The following is a 24,992-nucleotide window of genomic DNA, read 5'->3' on the forward strand; positions in this document are numbered from 1 at the left end:
TTTCTACATTCTCCAATAAAAGGGTTTCTGAACTGCTGCAAACACCCAGCAGTTTAGCTCTGGAAGGTGAATGAACAAATTGACAAGCATTCTGCTAGATACCTCCATTTTCGTTTTACAGCAATGTACTTCCTTTTATAGCCTGTACTGCCATCCACTCTGGAATGTCCAAACGAAGCTTTTAGAAGAAACGTGTTTCTCCCTCGCTGAATCTAAACGTAGATGCAACTTCCTAAAAGGAACCAACACAGAGCAGATCAGTTTGTACGACTCGGGTCTTCTGTGTTTTAAACGCGTTCTTACTTCTAACTCTTATATGCGTCTCTCAGGCTGGAAATGACTGTTTCTACATTCTCCAAAGAAAGGGTTTCTGAACTGCTGCAAACACACAGCAGATTAACTCTGGAAGTTGAATGCACACATTGACAACCATTCTGCTAGATAGCTCCGTTTTTGTTTTACAGCAAGGAACTTCTATTTACAGCCTGTACTCCCAAGCGCTCTGGAATGTTGAAACGCAGCTTTTAGGAGAAACGTGTTTCTACCTCTCTGAATGTAAGCAAAGATACAACTTCCTAAAAGGAACCAACACACAGCAGATCAGTATGTACGAAGCGGGTCTTTTGTGTTCTAAACGCATTCTTACTGCTAACTCTTATATGCGTCTCTAGGGCTGGAAATGACTGTTTCTACATTCTCCAAAGAAAGGGTTTCTGAACTGCTGCAAACACACAGCAGTTTCGCTCTGTAAGTTGAATGCACACATTGACAACCATTCTGCTAGATAGCTCCGTTTTTGTTTTACAGCAAGGAACTTCTCTTTACAGCCTGTACTCCCAAGCACTCAGGAATGTCCAAACGCAGCTTTTAGATGAAACGTGTTTCTACCTCGCTGAATGTAAACATAGATGCAACCTCCTAAAAGGAACCAACACACAGCAGATCAGTTTGTACGAAGCGGGTCTTCTGTGTTTTAAACGCATTCTTACTGCTAACTCTTATATGCGTCTCTAGGGCTGGAAATGACTGTTTCTACATTCACCTAAGAAAGGGTTTCTGAACTGCTGCAAACACACAGCAGTTTAGCTCTGGAAGTTGAATGCACACATTGACAACCATTCAGCTAGATAATTGCATTTTTGTTTTACAGCAAGGTACTTCTCTTTACAGCCTGTAATCCCAAGCACTCTGGAATGTCCAAATGCAGCTTTTAGAATAAACGTGTTTCTACCTCGCTGAATGTAAACATAGATGCAACTTCCTAAAAGGAACCAACACACAGCAGATCAGTTTGTACGAAGCGGTTCTTCTGTGTTTTAAACGCATTCTTACTGCTAACTCTTATATCTGTCTCTAGGGCTGGAAATGACTGTTTCTACATTCTCCAAAGAAAGGGTTTCTGAACTGCTGCAAACACACAGCAGTTTAGCTCAGGAAGTTGAATGCACACATTGACAACCATTCTGCTAGATAGCTCCGTTTTTGTTTTGAAGCAACGTACGTCTCTTTACAGCCTGTACTGCCATGCACTCTGTAATATCCAAACGAAGCTTTTAGAAGAAACGTGTTTCTGCCTCTCTGAATCTAAACATAGATGCAACTTGCTAAAAGGAACCAACACACAGCAGATCAGTTTGTATGAAGCCGGTCTTCTGTGTTTTAAACGCATTCTTACTGCTAACTCTTATATGCGTCTCTAGGGCTGGAAATGACTGTTTCTACATTCTCCAAAGAAAGGTTTTCTGAAATGCTTCAAACACACATCAGTTTAGCTCTGGAAGTTGAATGCCCACATTGACAATCATTCTGCTAGATAGCTCCGTTTCTGTTTTAGAGCAATGTAATTCTCTTTACAGCCTATACTCCCAAGCACTCTGGAATGTCCAAACGAAGCTTTTAGAAGAAACGTGTTTCTACCTTTCTGAATGTAAACATAGATGAAACTTCCTAAAAGGAACCGACACAGATCAGATCAGTTTGTACGAAGCGGGTCTTCTGTGTTTTAAACGCATTCTTACTGCTAACTCTTATATGCGTCTCTAGGGCTGGAAATCACTGTTTCTACATTCTCCAAAAAAAGGGTTTCTGAACTGCTGCAAACACACAGTAGTTTCACTCTGGAAGTTGAATGCACACATTGACAACCATTCTGATAGATAGCTCCATTTTCCTTTTACAGCAATGTACTTCTTTTTACAACCTGTACTGCCATCCACTCTGGAATGTGCAAACGAAGCTTTTAGAAGAAATGTGTTTCTGCCTCGCTGAATCTAAACATAGGTGCAACTTCCTAAAAGGAACCAACACAGAGTAGATCAGTTTGTACGAAGCAGGTCTTCTTTGTTTTAAACGCATTCTTACTGCTATCTCTTATATGCGTCTCTAGGGCTGGAAATGACTGTTTTTACATTCTCCAAAGAAAGGGTTTCTGAGCTGCTGCAAACACAAATCAGTTTAGCTCTGGAAGTTGAATGAAAAAATTGACAACCATTCTGCTAGATAGCTCCGTTTCTGCTTCACAGCAAGATACTTCTCTTTAAAGTCTGTATTCCCAAGCACTCTAGAATGTCCAAACGCAGCTTTTTGAAAAATCGTATTTCTATCTCGCTAAATTTAAACATAGATGCAACTTCCTAAAAGGAACCAACACACAGCAGATCAGTTTGCAGAAAGCGGGTCTTCTGTGTTTTAAACGCATTCTTACTGCTAACTCTTATAGGCGTCCCTAGGCCTGGAAATGACTGTTTCTACATTATCCAAAGAAAGCGTTTCTGAACTGCTGCAAACACACATCAGTTTAACTCTGGAAGTTGAATGCACACATTGACAACCATTCTGCTAGATAGCTCCATTTTCGTTTTACAACAATGTACTTCCTTTAACAGCCTGTACTGCCATCTACTCTGGAATGTCCAAACGAACATTTTAGAAGAAACATGTTTCTCCCTCGCTGAATCTAAACATAGATGCAACTTCCTAAAAGGAAGCAACACAGAGCAGATCAGTTTGTTCGAAGCGGTTCTTCTGTGTTTTAAACGCATTCTTACTGCTAACTCTTATATGCGTCTCTAGGGCTAGAAATCACTGTTTCTACATTCTCCAAAGAAAGGGTTTCTGAACTGCTGCAAACACACATCAGTTTAACTCTGGAAGTTGAATGTACACATTGACAACCATTCTGCTAGACAGCTCCATTTTCGTTTTACAGCAATGTATTTCTTTTTACAACCTGTACTGCCATCCACTCTGGAATGTCCAAACGAAGCTTTTAGAAGAAATGTGTTTCTGCCTCGCTGAATCTAAACATTGATGCAACTTCCTAAAAGGAACCAACACACAGCAGATCAGTTTGTACAAAGCGGGTCTTCTTTGTTTTAAACGCGTTCTTTCTGCTAACTCTTATATGCGTCTCTAGGGCTGGAAATGACTGTTTCTACATTCTCCAAAGAAAGGGTTTCTGAACTGCTGTAAAAACACATCATTTTAGCTCTGGAAGGTGAATGCAAAAATTGACAACCATTCTGCTAGATAGCTCCGTTTTTGTTTTACAGCAAGGTAATTCTCTTTACAGCCTGTACTCCCAAGAAATCTGGAATGTCCAAACGAAGCTTTTAGAAGAAACTTGTTTCTAACTCGCTGAATCTAAACATAGATGAAGCTTCCTAAAAGGAACCAACACAGAGCAGATCAGTTTGTACGAAGCGGGTTTTCTGTGTTTTAAACGCATTCTTACTTCTAACTCTTATATGCATCTCTCAGGCTGGAAATGACTGTTTCTACATTCTCCAAAGAAAGGGTTTCTGAACTGCTGCAAACACACAGCAGATTAGCTCTGGAAGTTGAATGCACACATTGACAACCATTCTGCTAGATAGCTCCGTTTTTTTTTAGAGCAATGTAATTCTCTTTACAGCCTTTAATCCCAAGCACTCTGGAATGTCCAAACGAAGCTTTTAGAAGAAACGTGTTTCTACCTCTCTGAATGTAAACATAGATGCAACTTCCTAAAAGGAACCGACACAGATCAGATCAGTTTGTACGAAGCGGGTCTTCTGTGTTTTAAACGCATTCTTACTGATAACTCTTATATGCGTCTCTAGGGCTAGAAATGACTGTTTCTACATTCTCCAAAGAAAGGGTTTCTGAACTGCTGCAAAAACAAATCAGTTTAGTTCTGGAAGGTGAATGCACAAATTGACAACCGTTCTGCTAGATAGCTCCGTTTTTGTTTTACAGCAAGGTAATTTTCTTTACAGCCTGTACTCCCAAGCAATCTGGAATGTCCAAACGCAGCTTTTAGAAGAAACTTGTTTCTAACTCGCTGAATGTAAACATAGATGCAACTTCCTTAAAGAAACTAACACACAGCAGATCAGTTTGTACGAAGTGGTTCTTCCGTGTTTTAAACTCATTCTTATTGCTAACTCTTATATTGGTCTCTAGGACTGGAAATGACTGTTTCTACATTCTCCAAAGAAAGGGTTTCTGAACTGCTGCAAACAAATATCAGTTTAACTCTGGAAGTTGAATGGACACATTGACAACCATTCTGCTAGATATCTCCGTTTTTGTTTTCGAGCAATATACTTCTCTTTACAGCCTGTATTGCCATCCATTCTGGAATGTCCAAACGCAGCTTTTAGAAGAAACTTGTTTCTAACTCGCTGAATGTAAACATAGATGCAACTTCCTAAAAGGAACTAACACACAGCAGATCAGTTTGTACGAATCGGGTCTTCTGTGTTTTAAACGCATTCTTACTGCTAACTCTTATATGCGTCTCAAGGGCTGGAAATGATCGCTTCTACATTCTCCAAAGAAAGCGTTTCTGAACTGCTGCAAACACACATCACTTTAACTCTGGAAGTTGAATGTACACATTGACAACCATTCTGCTAGATAGCTCCATTTTCGTTTTACAGCAATGTACTTCTTTTTACAACCTGTACTGCCATCCACTCTGGAATGTCCAAACGAAGCTTTTAGAAGAAATATGTTTCTGCCTCGCTGAATCTAAACATAGATGCAACTTCCTAAAAGGAACCAACACACAGCAGATCAGTTTGTACGAAGCGGGTCTTCTGTGTTTTAAACGCGTTCTTACTGCTAACTCTTATATGCGTCTCTAGGGCTGAAAATGACTGTTTCTACATTCTCCAAAGAAAGGGTTTCTGAACTGCTGCAAAAACACATCAGTTTAGCTCTGGAAGGTGAATGCACAAATTGACAACCATTCTGCTAGATAGCTCCGTTTTTGTTTTACAGCAAGGAACTTCTCTTTACAGCCTGTACTCGCAAGCACTCTGGAGTGTCCAAACGCAGCTTTTAGAAGAAACGTGTTTCTACCTCTCTGAATGTAAACAAAGATGCAACTTCCTAAAAGGAACCAACACACAGCAGATCAGTTTGTACGAAGCGGGTCTTCTGTGTTTTAAACGCATTCCTCCTGCTAACTCTTATAGGCGTCTCTAGGCCTGGAAATGACTGTTTCTACATTCTCCAAAGAAAGCGTTTCTGAACTGCTGCAAACACACATCAGTTTAACTCTGGAAGTTGAATGCACACATTGACAACCATTCTGCTAGATAGCTCCATTTTCGTTTTACAACAATGTACTTCCTTTAACAGCCTGTACTGCCATCTACTCTGGAATGTCCAAACGAACCTTTTAGAAGAAACGTGTTTCTCCCTCGCTGAATCTAAACATAGATGCAACTTCCTAAAAGGAACCAACACAGAGCAGATCAGTTTGTTCGAAGCGGGTCTTCTGTGTTTTAAACGCATTCTTACTGCTAACTCTTATATGCGTCTCTCAGGCTGGAAATGACTGTTTCTACATTCTCCAAAGAAAGGGTTTCTGAACTGCTTCAAAAACACATCAGTTTAGCTCTGGAAGTTGAATGCCCACATTGACAATCATTCTGCTAGATAGCTCCGTTTCTGTTTTAGAGCAATGTAATTCTCTTTACAGCCTTTACTCCCAAGCACTCTGGAATGTCCAAACGAAGCTTTTAGAAGAAACGTGTTTCTACCTTTCTGAATGTACACATAGATGAAACTTCCTAAAAGGAACCGACACAGAGGAGATCAGTTTGTACGAAGCAGATTTTCTGTGTTTTAAACGCATTCTTACTTCTAACTCTTATATGCGTCTCTCAGGCTGGAAATGACTGTTTCTACATTCTCCAAAGAAAGGGTTTCTGAACTGCGGCAAACACAGGGCAGTTTAGCTCTGGAAGATGAATGCACACATTGACAACCATTCTGCTAGATAGCTCCGTTTTTGTTTTACAGCAAGGAACTTCTCTTTAGAGCCTGTACTCCCAAGCACTCTGGAATGTCCAAACGCAGCTTTTAGAAGAAACGTGTTTCTGCCTCGCTGAATCTATACATAGCTGAAACTTCCTAAAGAGAACCAACACACAGCAGATCAGTTTGGACGAAGCGGGTCTTCTGTGTTTTAAACGCATTCTTACTGCTAACTCTTATAGGCGTCTCTAGGCCTGGAAATGACTGTTTCTACATTCTCCAAAGAAAGCGTTTCTGAACTGCTGCAAACACACATCAGTTTAACTCTGGAAGTTGAATGCACACAATGACAACCATTCTGTTAGATAGCTCCATTTTCGTTTTACAACAATGTACTTCCTTTAACAGCCTGTACTGCCATCTACTCTGGAATGTCCAAACGAACCTTTTAGAAGAAACGTGTTTCTCCCTCGCTGAATCTAAACATACATGCAACTTCCTAAAAGGAAGCAACACAGAGCAGATCAGTTTGTTTGAAGCGGTTATCTGTGTTTTTAACGCATTCTTACTCCTAACTCTTATATGCGTCTCTAGGGCTGGAAATCACTGTTTCTACATTCTCCAAAGAATGGGTTTCTGAACTGCTGCAAACACACATCAGTTTAACTCTGGAAGTTGAATGTACACATTGACAACCATTCTGCTAGATAGCTCCATTTTCGTTTTACAGCAATGTACTTCATTTTACAACCTGTACTGCCATCCACTCTGGAATGTCCAAACGAAGCTTTTAGAAGAAATGTGTTTCTGCCTCGCTGAATCTAAACATAGATGCAACTTCCTAAAAGGAACCAACACAGAGCAGATCAGTTTGTACGAAGCGTGTCTTCTTTGTTTTAAACGCATTCTTACTGCTAACTGTTATATGCGTCTCTAGGGCTGGAAATGACTGTTTCTACATTCTCCAAAGAAAGGGTTTCTTAACTGCTGCAAAAACACATCAGTTTAGCTCTGGAAGGTGAATGCAAAAATTGACAACCATTCTGCTAGATAGCTCCGTTTTTGTTTTACAGCAAGTTAATTCTCTTTACAGCCTGTACTCCCAAGCAATCTGGAATGTCCAAACGAAGCTTTTAGAAGAAACTTGTTTCTAACTCGCTGAATCTAAACATAGATGCAGCTTCCTAAAAGGAACCAACACAGAGCAGATCAGTTTGTACGAAGCGGGTTTTCTGTGTTTTAAACGCATTCTTACTGCGAACTCTTATATGCGTCTCTCAGGCTGGAAATGACTGTTTCTACATTCTCCAAAGAAAGGGTTTCTGAACTGCTGCAAACACACAGCAGATTAGCTCTGGAAGTTGAATGCACACATTGACAACCATTCTGCTAGATAGCTCCGTTTTTGTTTTACAGCAAGGACCTTCTCTTTACAGCCTGTACTCCCAAGCACTCTGGAATGTCCAAACGCAGCTTTTAGAAGAAACGTGTTTCTACCTCTCTGAATGTAAACAAAGATGCAACTCACTAAAAGGAACAAACACACAGCAGATCAGTTTGTACGATGCGGGTCTTCTGTGTTTTAAACGCATTCTTACTGCTAACTCTTATATGCGTCTCTAGGCCTGGAAATGACTGTTTCTACATTCTCCAAAGAAAGCGTTTCTGAACTGCTGCAAACACACATCAGTTTAACTCTGGAAGTTGAATGCACACATTGACAACCATTCTGCTAGATAGCTCCATTTTCGTTTTACAACAATGTACTTCCTTTAACAGCCTGTACTGCCATCTACTCTGGAATGTCCAAACGAACCTTTTAGAAGAAACGTGTTTCTCCCTCGCTGAATCTAAACATAGATGCAACTTCCTAAAAGGAACCAACACAGAGCAGATCAGTTTGTACGAAGCGGGTCTTCTGTGTTTTAAACGCATTCTTACTGCTAACTCTTATATGCGTCTCTCAGGCTGGAAATGACTGTTTCTACATTCTCCAAAGAAAGGGTTTCTGAACTGCTTCAAAAACACATCAGTTTAGCTCTGGAAGTTGAATGACCACATTGACAATCATTCTGCTAGATAGCTCCGTTTCTGTTTTAGAGCAATGTAATTCTCTATACAGCCTTTACTCCCAAGCACTCTGGAATATCCAAAGAAAGCTTTTAGAAGAAACGTGTTTCTACCTTTCTGAGTGTACACATAGATGAAACTTCCTAAAAGGAACCGACACAGAGCAGATCAGTTTGTACGAAGCGGATCTTCTGTGTTTTAAACGCATTCTTACTTCTAACTCTTATATGCGTCTCTCAGGCTGGAAATGACTGTTTCTACATTCTCCAAAGAAAGGGTTTCTGAACTGCTGCAAACACAGGGCAGTTTAGCTTTGGAAGATGAATGCACACATTGACAACCATTCTGCTAGATAGCTCCGTTTTTGTTTTACAGCAAGGAATTTCTTTTTAGAGCCTGTACTCCCAAGCACTCTGGAATGTCCAAACGTAGCTTTTAGAAGAAACGTGTTTCTACCTCCCTGAATGTAAACACAGATGCAACTTCCTAAAAGGAACCAACACACAGCAGATCAGTTTGTACGAAGCGTTTTTTCTGTGTTTTAAACGCATTCTTACTGCTAACTCTTATATGCGTCTCTAGGGCTGGAAATGACTGCTTCTACATTCTCCAAAGAAAGGGTTTCTGAACTGCTGCAAAAACAAATCAGTTTAGTTCTGGAAGGTGAATGCACAAATTGACAACCATTCTGCTAGATAGCTCCGTTTTTGTTTTACAGCAAGGTAATTCTCTTTACAGCCTTTACTCCCAAGCACGTGGGAATGTGCAAACGCAGCTTTTAGAAGAAACGTGTTTCTGCCTCGCTGAATGTAAACATAGATGCAACTTCCTAAAAGAAACCAACACAGAGCAGATCAGTTTGTACGAAGCGGGTCTTCTGTGTTTTAAACGCATTCTTACTGATAACTCTTATATGCGTCTCTAGGGCTAGAAATGACTGTTTCTACATTCTCCAAAGAAAGGGTTTCTGAACTGCTGCAAAAACAAATCAGTTTAGTTCTGGAAGGTGAATGCACAAATTGACAACCGTTCTGCTAGATAGCTCCGTTTTTGTTTTACAGCAAGGTAATTTTCTTTACAGCCTGTACTCCCAAGCAATCTGGAATGTCCAAACGCAGCTTTTAGAAGAAACTTGTTTCTAACTCGCTGAATGTAAACATAGATGCAACTTCCTTAAAGAAACTAACAAACAGCAGATCAGTTTGTACGAAGTGGTTCTTCCGTGTTTTAAACGCATTCTTATTGCTAACTCTTATATTGGTCTCTACGACTGGAAATGACTGTTTCTACATTCTCCAAAGAAAGGGTTTCTGAACTGCTGCAAACAAATATCAGTTTAACTCTGGAAGTTGAATGGACACATTGACAACCATTCTGCTAGATATCTCCGTTTTTGTTTTCGAGCAATATACTTCTCTTTACAGCCTGTATTGCCATCCATTCTGGAATGTCCAAACGCAGCTTTTAGAAGAAACTTGTTTCTAACTCGCTGAATGTAAACATAGATGCAACTTCCTAAAAGGAACTAACACACAGCAGATCAGTTTGTACGAATCGGGTCTTCTGTGTTTTAAACGCATTCTTACTGCTAACTCTTATATGCGTCTCAAGGGCTGGAAATGATCGCTTCTACATTCTCCAAAGAAAGCGTTTCTGAACTGCTGCAAACACACATCACTTTAACTCTGGAAGTTGAATGTACACATTGACAACCATTCTGCTAGATAGCTCCATTTTCGTTTTACAGCAATGTACTTCTTTTTACAACCTGTACTGCCATCCACTCTGGAATGTCCAAACGAAGCTTTTAGAAGAAATATGTTTCTGCCTCGCTGAATCTAAACATAGATGCAACTTCCTAAAAGGAACCAACACACAGCAGATCAGTTTGTACGAAGCGGGTCTTCTGTGTTTTAAACGCGTTCTTACTGCTAACTCTTATATGCGTCTCTAGGGCTGAAAATGACTGTTTCTACATTCTCCAAAGAAAGGGTTTCTGAACTGCTGCAAAAACACATCAGTTTAGCTCTGGAAGGTGAATGCACAAATTGACAACCATTCTGCTAGATAGCTCCGTTTTTGTTTTACAGCAAGGAACTTCTCTTTACAGCCTGTACTCGCAAGCACTCTGGAGTGTCCAAACGCAGCTTTTAGAAGAAACGTGTTTCTACCTCTCTGAATGTAAACAAAGATGCAACTTCCTAAAAGGAACCAACACACAGCAGATCAGTTTGTACGAAGCGGGTCTTCTGTGTTTTAAACGCATTCCTCCTGCTAACTCTTATAGGCGTCTCTAGGCCTGGAAATGACTGTTTCTACATTCTCCAAAGAAAGCGTTTCTGAACTGCTGCAAACACACATCAGTTTAACTCTGGAAGTTGAATGCACACATTGACAACCATTCTGCTAGATAGCTCCATTTTCGTTTTACAACAATGTACTTCCTTTAACAGCCTGTACTGCCATCTACTCTGGAATGTCCAAACGAACCTTTTAGAAGAAACGTGTTTCTCCCTCGCTGAATCTAAACATAGATGCAACTTCCTAAAAGGAACCAACACAGAGCAGATCAGTTTGTTCGAAGCGGGTCTTCTGTGTTTTAAACGCATTCTTACTGCTAACTCTTATATGCGTCTCTCAGGCTGGAAATGACTGTTTCTACATTCTCCAAAGAAAGGGTTTCTGAACTGCTTCAAAAACACATCAGTTTAGCTCTGGAAGTTGAATGCCCACAATGACAATCATTCTGCTAGATAGCTCCGTTTCTGTTTTAGAGCAATGTAATTCTCTATACAGCCTTTACTCCCAAGCACTCTGGAATGTCCAAACGAAGCTTTTAGAAGAAACGTGTTTCTACCTTTCTGAATGTACACATAGATGAAACTTCCTAAAAGGAACCGACACAGAGGAGATCAGTTTGTACGAAGCAGATTTTCTGTGTTTTAAACGCATTCTTACTTCTAACTCTTATATGCGTCTCTCAGGCTGGAAATGACTGTTTCTACATTCTCCAAAGAAAGGGTTTCTGAACTGCGGCAAACACAGGGCAGTTTAGCTCTGGAAGATGAATGCACACATTGACAACCATTCTGCTAGATAGCTCCGTTTTTGTTTTGAAGCAAAGTACGTCTCTTTACAGCCTGTACTGCCATGCACTCTGTAATATCCAAACGAAGCTTTTAGAAGAAACGTGTTTCTGCCTCTCTGAATCTAAACATAGATGCAACTTGCTAAAAGGAACCAACACACAGCAGATCAGTTTGTATGAAGCCGGTCTTCTGTGTTTTAAACGCATTCTTACTGCTAACTCTTATATGCGTCTCTAGGGCTGGAAATGACTGTTTCTACATTCTCCAAAGAAAGGTTTTCTGAAATGCTTCAAACACACATCAGTTTAGCTCTGGAAGTTGAATGCCCACATTGACAATCATTCTGCTAGATAGCTCCGTTTCTGTTTTAGAGCAATGTAATTCTCTTTACAGCCTATACTCCCAAGCACTCTGGAATGTCCAAACGAAGCTTTTAGAAGAAACGTGTTTCTACCTTTCTGAATGTAAACATAGATGAAACTTCCTAAAAGGAACCGACACAGATCAGATCAGTTTGTGCGAAGCGGGTCTTCTGTGTTTTAAACGCATTCTTACTGCTAACTCTTATATGCGTCTCTAGGGCTGGAAATCACTGTTTCTACATTCTCCAAAAAAAGGGTTTCTGAACTGCTGCAAACACACAGTAGTTTCACTCTGGAAGTTGAATGCACACATTGACAACCATTCTGATAGATAGCTCCATTTTCCTTTTACAGCAATGTACTTCTTTTTACAACCTGTACTGCCATCCACTCTGGAATGTGCAAACGAAGCTTTTAGAAGAAATGTGTTTCTGCCTCGCTGAATCTAAACATAGATGCAACTTCCTAAAAGGAACCAACACAGAGCAGATCAGTTTGTACGAAGCAGGTCTTCTTTGTTTTAAACGCATTCTTACTGCTATCTCTTATATGCGTCTCTAGGGCTGGAAATGACTGTTTTTACATTCTCCAAAGAAAGGGTTTCTGAGCTGCTGCAAACACAAATCAGTTTAGCTCTGGAAGTTGAATGAAAAAATTGACAACCATTCTGCTAGATAGCTCCGTTTCTGCTTCACAGCAAGATACTTCTCTTTAAAGTCTGTATTCCCAAGCACTCTAGAATGTCCAAACGCAGCTTTTTGAAAAATCGTATTTCTATCTCGCTAAATTTAAACATAGATGCAACTTCCTAAAAGGAACCAACACACAGCAGATCAGTTTGCAGAAAGCGGGTCTTCTGTGTTTTAAACGCATTCTTACTGCTAACTCTTATAGGCGTCCCTAGGCCTGGAAATGACTGTTTCTACATTATCCAAAGAAAGCGTTTCTGAACTGCTGCAAACACACATCAGTTTAACTCTGGAAGTTGAATGCACACATTGACAACCATTCTGCTAGATAGCTCCATTTTCGTTTTACAACAATGTACTTCCTTTAACAGCCTGTACTGCCATCTACTCTGGAATGTCCAAACGAACATTTTAGAAGAAACATGTTTCTCCCTCGCTGAATCTAAACATAGATGCAACTTCCTAAAAGGAAGCAACACAGAGCAGATCAGTTTGTTCGAAGCGGTTCTTCTGTGTTTTAAACGCATTCTTACTGCTAACTCTTATATGCGTCTCTAGGGCTAGAAATCACTGTTTCTACATTCTCCAAAGAAAGGGTTTCTGAACTGCTGCAAACACACATCAGTTTAACTCTGGAAGTTGAATGTACACATTGACAACCATTCTGCTAGACAGCTCCATTTTCGTTTTACAGCAATGTATTTCTTTTTACAACCTGTACTGCCATCCACTCTGGAATGTCCAAACGAAGCTTTTAGAAGAAATGTGTTTCTGCCTCGCTGAATCTAAACATTGATGCAACTTCCTAAAAGGAACCAACACACAGCAGATCAGTTTGTACAAAGCGGGTCTTCTTTGTTTTAAACGCGTTCTTTCTGCTAACTCTTATATGCGTCTCTAGGGCTGGAAATGACTGTTTCTACATTCTCCAAAGAAAGGGTTTCTGAACTGCTGTAAAAACACATCAGTTTAGCTCTGGAAGGTGAATGCAAAAATTGACAACCATTCTGCTAGATAGCTCCGTTTTTGTTTTACAGCAAGGTAATTCTCTTTACAGCCTGTACTCCCAAGAAATCTGGAATGTCCAAACGAAGCTTTTAGAAGAAACTTGTTTCTAACTCGCTGAATCTAAACATAGATGAAGCTTCCTAAAAGGAACCAACACAGAGCAGATCAGTTTGTACGAAGCGGGTTTTCTGTGTTTTAAACGCATTCTTACTTCTAACTCTTATATGCATCTCTCAGGCTGGAAATGACTGTTTCTACATTCTCCAAAGAAAGGGTTTCTGAACTGCTGCAAACACACAGCAGATTAGCTCTGGAAGTTGAATGCACACATTGACAACCATTCTGCTAGATAGCTCCGTTTTTTTTTAGAGCAATGTAATTCTCTTTACAGCCTTTAATCTCAAGCACTCTGGAATGTCCAAACGAAGCTTTTAGAAGAAACGTGTTTCTACCTCTCTGAATGTAAACATAGATGCAACTTCCTAAAAGGAACCGACACAGATCAGATCAGTTTGTACGAAGCGGGTCTTCTGTGTTTTAAACGCATTCTTACTGATAACTCTTATATGCGTCTCTAGGGCTAGAAATGACTGTTTCTACATTCTCCAAAGAAAGGGTTTCTGAACTGCTGCAAAAACAAATCAGTTTAGTTCTGGAAGGTGAATGCACAAATTGACAACCGTTCTGCTAGATAGCTCCGTTTTTGTTTTACAGCAAGGTAATTTTCTTTACAGCCTGTACTCCCAAGCAATCTGGAATGTCCAAACGCAGCTTTTAGAAGAAACTTGTTTCTAACTCGCTGAATGTAAACATAGATGCAACTTCCTTAAAGAAACTAACAAACAGCAGATCAGTTTGTACGAAGTGGTTCTTCCGTGTTTTAAACGCATTCTTATTGCTAACTCTTATATTGGTCTCTACGACTGGAAATGACTGTTTCTACATTCTCCAAAGAAAGGGTTTCTGAACTGCTGCAAACAAATATCAGTTTAACTCTGGAAGTTGAATGGACACATTGACAACCATTCTGCTAGATATCTCCGTTTTTGTTTTCGAGCAATATACTTCTCTTTACAGCCTGTATTGCCATCCATTCTGGAATGTCCAAACGCAGCTTTTAGAAGAAACTTGTTTCTAACTCGCTGAATGTAAACATAGATGCAACTTCCTAAAAGGAACTAACACACAGCAGATCAGTTTGTACGAATCGGGTCTTCTGTGTTTTAAACGCATTCTTACTGCTAACTCTTATATGCGTCTCAAGGGCTGGAAATGATCGCTTCTACATTCTCCAAAGAAAGCGTTTCTGAACTGCTGCAAACACACATCACTTTAACTCTGGAAGTTGAATGTACACATTGACAACCATTCTGCTAGATAGCTCCATTTTCGTTTTACAGCAATGTACTTCTTTTTACAACCTGTACTGCCATCCACTCTGGAATGTCCAAACGAAGCTTTTAGAAGAAATATGTTTCTGCCTCGCTGAATCTAAACATAGATGCAACTTCCTAAAAGGAACCAACACACAGCAGATCAGTTTGTACGAAGCGGGTCTTCTGTGTTTTAAACGCGTTCTTACTGCTAACTCTTATATGCGTCTCTAGGGCTGAAAATGACTGTTTCTACATTCTCCAAAGAAAGGGTTTCTGAACTGCTGCAAAAACACATCAGTTTAGCTCTGGAAGGTGAATGCACAAATTGACAACCATTCTGCTAGATAGCTCCGTTTTTGTTTTACAGCAAGGAACTTCTCTTTACAGCCTGTACTCGCAAGCACTCTGGAGTGTCCAAACGCAGCTTTTAGAAGAAACGTGTTTCTACCTCTCTGAATGTAAACAAAGATGCAACTTCCTAAAAGGAACCAACACACAGCAGATCAGTTTGTACGAAGCGGGTCTTCTGTGTTTTAAACGCATTCCTCCTGCTAACTCTTATAGGCGTCTCTAGGCCTGGAAATGACTGTTTCTACATTCTCCAAAGAAAGCGTTTCTGAACTGCTGCAAACACACATCAGTTTAACTCTGGAAGTTGAATGCACACATTGACAACCATTCTGCTAGATAGCTCCATTTTCGTTTTACAACAATGTACTTCCTTTAACAGCCTGTACTGCCATCTACTCTGGAATGTCCAAACGAACCTTTTAGAAGAAACGTGTTTCTCCCTCGCTGAATCTAAACATAGATGCAACTTCCTAAAAGGAACCAACACAGAGCAGATCAGTTTGTTCGAAGCGGGTCTTCTGTGTTTTAAACGCATTCTTACTGCTAACTCTTATATGCGTCTCTCAGGCTGGAAATGACTGTTTCTACATTCTCCAAAGAAAGGGTTTCTGAACTGCTTCAAAAACACATCAGTTTAGCTCTGGAAGTTGAATGCCCACATTGACAATCATTCTGCTAGATAGCTCCGTTTCTGTTTTAGAGCAATGTAATTCTCTATACAGCCTTTACTCCCAAGCACTCTGGAATGTCCAAACGAAGCTTTTAGAAGAAACGTGTTTCTACCTTTCTGAATGTACACATAGATGAAACTTCCTAAAAGGAACCGACACAGAGGAGATCAGTTTGTACGAAGCAGATTTTCTGTGTTTTAAACGCATTCTTACTTCTAACTCTTATATGCGTCTCTCAGGCTGGAAATGACTGTTTCTACATTCTCCAAAGAAAGGGTTTCTGAACTGCGGCAAACACAGGGCAGTTTAGCTCTGGAAGATGAATGCACACATTGACAACCATTCTGCTAGATAGCTCCGTTTTTGTTTTGAAGCAAAGTACGTCTCTTTACAGCCTGTACTGCCATGCACTCTGTAATATCCAAACGAAGCTTTTAGAAGAAACGTGTTTCTGCCTCTCTGAATCTAAACATAGATGCAACTTGCTAAAAGGAACCAACACACAGCAGATCAGTTTGTATGAAGCCGGTCTTCTGTGTTTTAAACGCATTCTTACTGCTAACTCTTATATGCGTCTCTAGGGCTGGAAATGACTGTTTCTACATTCTCCAAAGAAAGGTTTTCTGAAATGCTTCAAACACACATCAGTTTAGCTCTGGAAGTTGAATGCCCACATTGACAATCATTCTGCTAGATAGCTCCGTTTCTGTTTTAGAGCAATGTAATTCTCTTTACAGCCTATACTCCCAAGCACTCTGGAATGTCCAAACGAAGCTTTTAGAAGAAACGTGTTTCTACCTTTCTGAATGTAAACATAGATGAAACTTCCTAAAAGGAACCGACACAGATCAGATCAGTTTGTGCGAAGCGGGTCTTCTGTGTTTTAAACGCATTCTTACTGCTAACTCTTATATGCGTCTCTAGGGCTGGAAATCACTGTTTCTACATTCTCCAAAAAAAGGGTTTCTGAACTGCTGCAAACACACAGTAGTTTCACTCTGGAAGTTGAATGCACACATTGACAACCATTCTGATAGATAGCTCCATTTTCCTTTTACAGCAATGTACTTCTTTTTACAACCTGTACTGCCATCCACTCTGGAATGTGCAAACGAAGCTTTTAGAAGAAATGTGTTTCTGCCTCGCTGAATCTAAACATAGATGCAACTTCCTAAAAGGAACCAACACAGAGCAGATCAGTTTGTACGAAGCAGGTCTTCTTTGTTTTAAACGCATTCTTACTGCTATCTCTTATATGCGTCTCTAGGGCTGGAAATGACTGTTTTTACATTCTCCAAAGAAAGGGTTTCTGAGCTGCTGCAAACACAAATCAGTTTAGCTCTGGAAGTTGAATGAAAAAATTGACAACCATTCTGCTAGATAGCTCCGTTTCTGCTTCACAGCAAGATACTTCTCTTTAAAGTCTGTATTCCCAAGCACTCTAGAATGTCCAAACGCAGCTTTTTGAAAAATCGTATTTCTATCTCGCTAAATTTAAACATAGATGCAACTTCCTAAAAGGAACCAACACACAGCAGATCAGTTTGCAGAAAGCGGGTCTTCTGTGTTTTAAACGCATTCTTACTGCTAACTCTTATAGGCGTCCCTAGGCCTGGAAATGACTGTTTCTACATTATCCAAAGAAAGCGTTTCTGAACTGCTGCAAACACACATCAGTTTAACTCTGGAAGTTGAATGCACACATTGACAACCATTCTGCTAGATAGCTCCATTTTCGTTTTACAACAATGTACTTCCTTTAACAGCCTGTACTGCCATCTACTCTGGAATGTCCAAACGAACATTTTAGAAGAAACATGTTTCTCCCTCGCTGAATCTAAACATAGATGCAACTTCCTAAAAGGAAGCAACACAGAGCAGATCAGTTTGTTCGAAGCGGTTCTTCTGTGTTTTAAACGCATTCTTACGGCTAACTCTTATATGCGTCTCTAGGGCTAGAAATCACTGTTTCTACATTCTCCAAAGAAAGGGTTTCTGAACTGCTGCAAACACACATCAGTTTAACTCTGGAAGTTGAATGTACACATTGACAACCATTCTGCTAGACAGCTCCATTTTCGTTTTACAGCAATGTATTTCTTTTTACAACCTGTACTGCCATCCACTCTGGAATGTCCAAACGAAGCTTTTAGAAGAAATGTGTTTCTGCCTCGCTGAATCTAAACATTGATGCAACTTCCTAAAAGGAACCAACACACAGCAGATCAGTTTGTACAAAGCGGGTCTTCTTTGTTTTAAACGCGTTCTTTCTGCTAACTCTTATATGCGTCTCTAGGGCTGGAAATGACTGTTTCTACATTCTCCAAAGAAAGGGTTTCTGAACTGCTGTAAAAACACATCAGTTTAGCTCTGGAAGGTGAATGCAAAAATTGACAACCATTCTGCTAGATAGCTCCGTTTTTGTTTTACAGCAAGGTAATTCTCTTTACAGCCTGTACTCCCAAGAAATCTGGAATGTCCAAACGAAGCTTTTAGAAGAAACTTGTTTCTAACTCGCTGAATCTAAACATAGATGAAGCTTCCTAAAAGGAACCAACACAGAGCAGATCAGTTTGTACGAAGCGGGTTTTCTGTGTTTTAAACGCATTCTTACTTCTAACTCTTATATGCATCTCTCAGGCTGGAAATGACTGTTTCTACATTCTCCAAAGAAAGGGTTTCTGAACTGCTGCAAACACACAGCAGATTAGCTCTGGAAGTTGAATGCACACATTGACAACCATTCTGCTAGATAGCTCCGTTTTTTTTTAGAGCAATGTAATTCTCTTTACAGCCTTTAATCCCAAGCACTCTGGAATGTCCAAACGAAGCTTTTAGAAGAAACGTGTTTCTACCTCTCTGAATGTAAACATAGATGCAACTTCCTAAAAGGAACCGACACAGATCAGATCAGTTTGTACGAAGCGGGTCTTCTGTGTTTTAAACGCATTCTTACTGATAACTCTTATATGCGTCTCTAGGGCTAGAAATGACTGTTTCTACATTCTCCAAAGAAAGAGTTTCTGAACTGCTGCAAAAACAAATCAGTTTAGTTCTGGAAGGTGAATGCACAAATTGTCAACCGTTCTGCTAGATAGCTCCGTTTTTGTTTTACAGCAAGGTAATTTTCTTTACAGCCTGTACTCCCAAGCAATCTGGAATGTCCAAACGCAGCTTTTAGAAGAAACTTGTTTCTAACTCGCTGAATGTAAACATAGATGCAACTTCCTTAAAGAAACTAACACACAGCAGATCAGTTTGTACGAAGTGGTTCTTCCGTGTTTTAAACGCATTCTTATTGCTAACTCTTATATTGGTCTCTAGGACTGGAAATGACTGTTTCTACATTCTCCAAAGAAAGGGTTTCTGAACTGCTGCAAACAAATATCAGTTTAACTCTGGAAGTTGAATGGACACATTGACAACCATTCTGCTAGATATCTCCGTTTTTGTTTTCGAGCAATATACTTCTCTTTACAGCCTGTATTGCCATCCATTCTGGAATGTCCAAACGCAGCTTTTAGAAGAAACTTGTTTCTAACTCGCTGAATGTAAACATAGATGCAACTTCCTAAAAGGAACTAACACACAGCAGATCAGTTTGTACGAATCGGGTCTTCTGTGTTTTAAACGCATTCTTACTGCTAACTCTTATATGCGTCTCAAGGGCTGGAAATGATCGCTTCTACATTCTCCAAAGAAAGCGTTTCTGAACTGCTGCAAACACACATCACTTTAACTCTGGAAGTTGAATGTACACATTGACAACCATTCTGCTAGATAGCTCCATTTTCGTTTTACAGCAATGTACTTCTTTTTACAACCTGTACTGCCATCCACTCTGGAATGTCCAAACGAAGCTTTTAGAAGAAATATGTTTCTGCCTCGCTGAATCTAAACATAGATGCAACTTCCTAAAAGGAACCAACACACAGCAGATCAGTTTGTACGAAGCGGGTCTTCTGTGTTTTAAACGCGTTCTTACTGCTAACTCTTATATGCGTCTCTAGGGCTGAAAATGACTGTTTCTACATTCTCCAAAGAAAGGGTTTCTGAACTGCTGCAAAAACACATCAGTTTAGCTCTGGAAGGTGAATGCACAAATTGACAACCATTCTGCTAGATAGCTCCGTTTTTGTTTTACAGCAAGGAACTTCTCTTTACAGCCTGTACTCGCAAGCACTCTGGAGTGTCCAAACGCAGCTTTTAGAAGAAACGTGTTTCTACCTCTCTGAATGTAAACAAAGATGCAACTTCCTAAAAGGAACCAACACACAGCAGATCAGTTTGTACGAAGCGGGTCTTCTGTGTTTTAAACGCATTCCTCCTGCTAACTCTTATAGGCGTCTCTAGGCCTGGAAATGACTGTTTCTACATTCTCCAAAGAAAGCGTTTCTGAACTGCTGCAAACACACATCAGTTTAACTCTGGAAGTTGAATGCACACATTGACAACCATTCTGCTAGATAGCTCCATTTTCGTTTTACAACAATGTACTTCCTTTAACAGCCTGTACTGCCATCTACTCTGGAATGTCCAAACGAACCTTTTAGAAGAAACGTGTTTCTCCCTCGCTGAATCTAAACATAGATGCAACTTCCTAAAAGGAACCAACACAGAGCAGATCAGTTTGTTTGAAGCGGGTCTTCTGTGTTTTAAACGCATTCTTACTGCTAACTCTTATATGCGTCTCTCAGGCTGGAAATGACTGTTTCTACATTCTCCAAAGAAAGGGTTTCTGAACTGCTTCAAAAACACATCAGTTTAGCTCTGGAAGTTGAATGCCCACATTGACAATCATTCTGCTAGATAGCTCCGTTTCTGTTTTAGAGCAATGTAATTCTCTTTACAGCCTTTACTCCCAAGCACTCTGGAATGTCCAAACGAAGCTTTTAGAAGAAACGTGTTTCTACCTTTCTGAATGTACACATAGATGAAACTTCCTAAAAGGAACCGACACAGAGGAGATCAGTTTGTACGAAGCAGATTTTCTGTGTTTTAAACGCATTCTTACTTCTAACTCTTATATGCGTCTCTCAGGCTGGAAATGACTGTTTCTACATTCTCCAAAGAAAGGGTTTCTGAACTGCGGCAAACACAGGGCAGTTTAGCTCTGGAAGATGAATGCACACATTGACAACCATTCTGCTAGATAGCTCCGTTTTTGTTTTACAGCAAGGAACTTCTCTTTAGAGCCTGTACTCCCAAGCACTCTGGAATGTCCAAACGCAGCTTTTAGAAGAAACGTGTTTCTGCCTCGCTGAATCTATACATAGCTGAAACTTCCTAAAGAGAACCAACACACAGCAGATCAGTTTGGACGAAGCGGGTCTTCTGTGTTTTAAACGCATTCTTACTGCTAACTCTTATAGGCGTCTCTAGGCCTGGAAATGACTGTTTCTACATTCTCCAAAGAAAGCGTTTCTGAACTGCTGCAAACACACATCAGTTTAACTCTGGAAGTTGAATGCACACAATGACAACCATTCTGTTAGATAGCTCCATTTTCGTTTTACAACAATGTACTTCCTTTAACAGCCTGTACTGCCATCTACTCTGGAATGTCCAAACGAACCTTTTAGAAGAAACGTGTTTCTCCCTCGCTGAATCTAAACATACATGCAACTTCCTAAAAGGAAGCAACACAGAGCAGATCAGTTTGTTTGAAGCGGTTATCTGTGTTTTTAACGCATTCTTACTCCTAACTCTTATATGCGTCTCTAGGGCTGGAAATCACTGTTTCTACATTCTCCAAAGAATGGGTTTCTGAACTGCTGCAAACACACATCAGTTTAACTCTGGAAGTTGAATGTACACATTGACAACCATTCTGCTAGATAGCTCCATTTTCGTTTTACAGCAATGTACTTCATTTTACAACCTGTACTGCCATCCACTCTGAAATGTCCAAATGAAGCTTTTAGAAGAAATGTGTTTCTGCCTCGCTGAATCTAAACATAGATGCAACTTCCTAAAAGGAACCAACACAGAGCAGATCAGTTTGTACGAAGCGTGTCTTCTTTGTTTTAAACGCATTCTTACTGCTAACTGTTATATGCGTCTCTAGGGCTGGAAATGACTGTTTCTACATTCTCCAAAGAAAGGGTTTCTTAACTGCTGCAAAAACACATCAGTTTAGCTCTGGAAGGTGAATGCAAAAATTGACAACCATTCTGCTAGATAGCTCCGTTTTTGTTTTACAGCAAGTTAATTCTCTTTACAGCCTGTACTCCCAAGCAATCTGGAATGTCCAAACGAAGCTTTTAGAAGAAACTTGTTTCTAACTCGCTGAATCTAAACATAGATGCAGCTTCCTAAAAGGAACCAACACAGAGCAGATCAGTTTGTACGAAGCGGGTTTTCTGTGTTTTAAACGCATTCTTACTGCGAACTCTTATATGCGTCTCTCAGGCTGGAAATGACTGTTTCTACATTCTCCAAAGAAAGGGTTTCTGAACTGCTGCAAACACACAGCAGATTAGCTCTGGAAGTTGAATGCACACATTGACAACCATTCTGCTAGATAGCTCCGTTTTTGTTTTACAGCAAGGACCTTCTCTTTACAGCCTGTACTCCCAAGCACTCTGGAATGTCCAAACGCAGCTTTTAGAAGAAACGTGTTTCTACCTCTCTGAATGTAAACAAAGATGCAACTCACTAAAAGGAACAAACACACAGCAGATCAGTTTGTACGATGCGGGTCTTCTGTGTTTTAAACGCATTCTTACTGCTAACTCTTATATGCGTCTCTAGGCCTGGAAATGACTGTTTCTACATTCTCCAAAGAAAGCGTTTCTGAACTGCTGCAAACACACATCAGTTTAACTCTGGAAGTTGAATGCACACATTGACAACCATTCTGCTAGATAGCTCCATTTTCGTTTTACAACAATGTACTTCCTTTAACAGCCTGTACTGCCATCTACTCTGGAATGTCCAAACGAACCTTTTAGAAGAAACGTGTTTCTCCCTCGCTGAATCTAAACATAGATGCAACTTCCTAAAAGGAACCAACACAGAGCAGATCAGTTTGTACGAAGCGGGTCTTCTGTGTTTTAAACGCATTCTTACTGCTAACTCTTATATGCGTCTCTCAGGCTGGAAATGACTGTTTCTACATTCTCCAAAGAAAGGGTTTCTGAACTGCTTCAAAAACACATCAGTTTAGCTCTGGAAGTTGAATGACCACATTGACAATCATTCTGCTAGATAGCTCCGTTTCTGTTTTAGAGCAATGTAATTCTCTATACAGCCTTTACTCCCAAGCACTCTGGAATATCCAAAGAAAGCTTTTAGAAGAAACGTGTTTCTACCTTTCTGAGTGTACACATAGATGAAACTTCCTAAAAGGAACCGACACAGAGCAGATCAGTTTGTACGAAGCGGATCTTCTGTGTTTTAAACGCATTCTTACTTCTAACTCTTATATGCGTCTCTCAGGCTGGAAATGACTGTTTCTACATTCTCCAAAGAAAGGGTTTCTGAACTGCTGCAAACACAGGGCAGTTTAGCTTTGGAAGATGAATGCACACATTGACAACCATTCTGCTAGATAGCTCCGTTTTTGTTTTACAGCAAGGAATTTCTTTTTAGAGCCTGTACTCCCAAGCACTCTGGAATGTCCAAACGTAGCTTTTAGAAGAAACGTGTTTCTACCTCCCTGAATGTAAACACAGATGCAACTTCCTAAAAGGAACCAACACACAGCAGATCAGTTTGTACGAAGCGTTTTTTCTGTGTTTTAAACGCATTCTTACTGCTAACTCTTATATGCGTCTCTAGGGCTGGAAATGACTGCTTCTACATTCTCCAAAGAAAGGGTTTCTGAACTGCTGCAAAAACAAATCAGTTTAGTTCTGGAAGGTGAATGCACAAATTGACAACCATTCTGCTAGATAGCTCCGTTTTTGTTTTACAGCAAGGTAATTCTCTTTACAGCCTTTACTCCCAAGCACGTGGGAATGTGCAAACGCAGCTTTTAGAAGAAACGTGTTTCTGCCTCGCTGAATGTAAACATAGATGCAACTTCCTAAAAGAAACCAACACAGAGCAGATCAGTTTGTACGAAGCGGGTCTTCTGTGTTTTAAACGCATTCTTACTGATAACTCTTATATGCGTCTCTAGGGCTAGAAATGACTGTTTCTACATTCTCCAAAGAAAGGGTTTCTGAACTGCTGCAAAAACAAATCAGTTTAGTTCTGGAAGGTGAATGCACAAATTGACAACCGTTCTGCTAGATAGCTCCGTTTTTGTTTTACAGCAAGGTAATTTTCTTTACAGCCTGTACTCCCAAGCAATCTGGAATGTCCAAACGCAGCTTTTAGAAGAAACTTGTTTCTAACTCGCTGAATGTAAACATAGATGCAACTTCCTTAAAGAAACTAACACACAGCAGATCAGTTTGTACGAAGTGGTTCTTCCGTGTTTTAAACGCATTCTTATTGCTAACTCTTATATTGGTCTCTAGGACTGGAAATGACTGTTTCTACATTCTCCAAAGAAAGGGTTTCTGAACTGCTGCAAACAAATATCAGTTTAACTCTGGAAGTTGAATGGACTCATTGACAACCATTCTGCTAGATATCTCCGTTTTTGTTTTCGAGCAATATACTTCTCTTTACAGCCTGTATTGCCATCCATTCTGGAATGTCCAAACGCAGCTTTTAGAAGAAACTTGTTTCTAACTCGCTGAATGTAAACATAGATGCAACTTCCTAAAAGGAACTAACACACAGCAGATCAGTTTGTACGAATCGGGTCTTCTGTGTTTTAAACGCATTCTTACTGCTAACTCTTATATGCGTCTCAAGGGCTGGAAATGATCGCTTCTACATTCTCCAAAGAAAGCGTTTCTGAACTGCTGCAAACACACATCACTTTAACTCTGGAAGTTGAATGTACACATTGAAAACCATTCTGCTAGATAGCTCCATTTTCGTTTTACAGCAATGTACTTCTTTTTACAACCTGTACTGCCATCCACTCTGGAATGTCCAAACGAAGCTTTTAGAAGAAATATGTTTCTGCCTCGCTGAATCTAAACATAGATGCAACTTCCTAAAAGGAACCAACACACAGCAGATCAGTTTGTACGAAGCGGGTCTTCTGTGTTTTAAACGCGTTCTT

The sequence above is a fragment of the Saimiri boliviensis genome, chromosome 8, assembly GCF_048565385.1.
Source record: "Saimiri boliviensis isolate mSaiBol1 chromosome 8, mSaiBol1.pri, whole genome shotgun sequence".
Lineage (NCBI taxonomy): Eukaryota > Metazoa > Chordata > Mammalia > Primates > Cebidae > Saimiri > Saimiri boliviensis.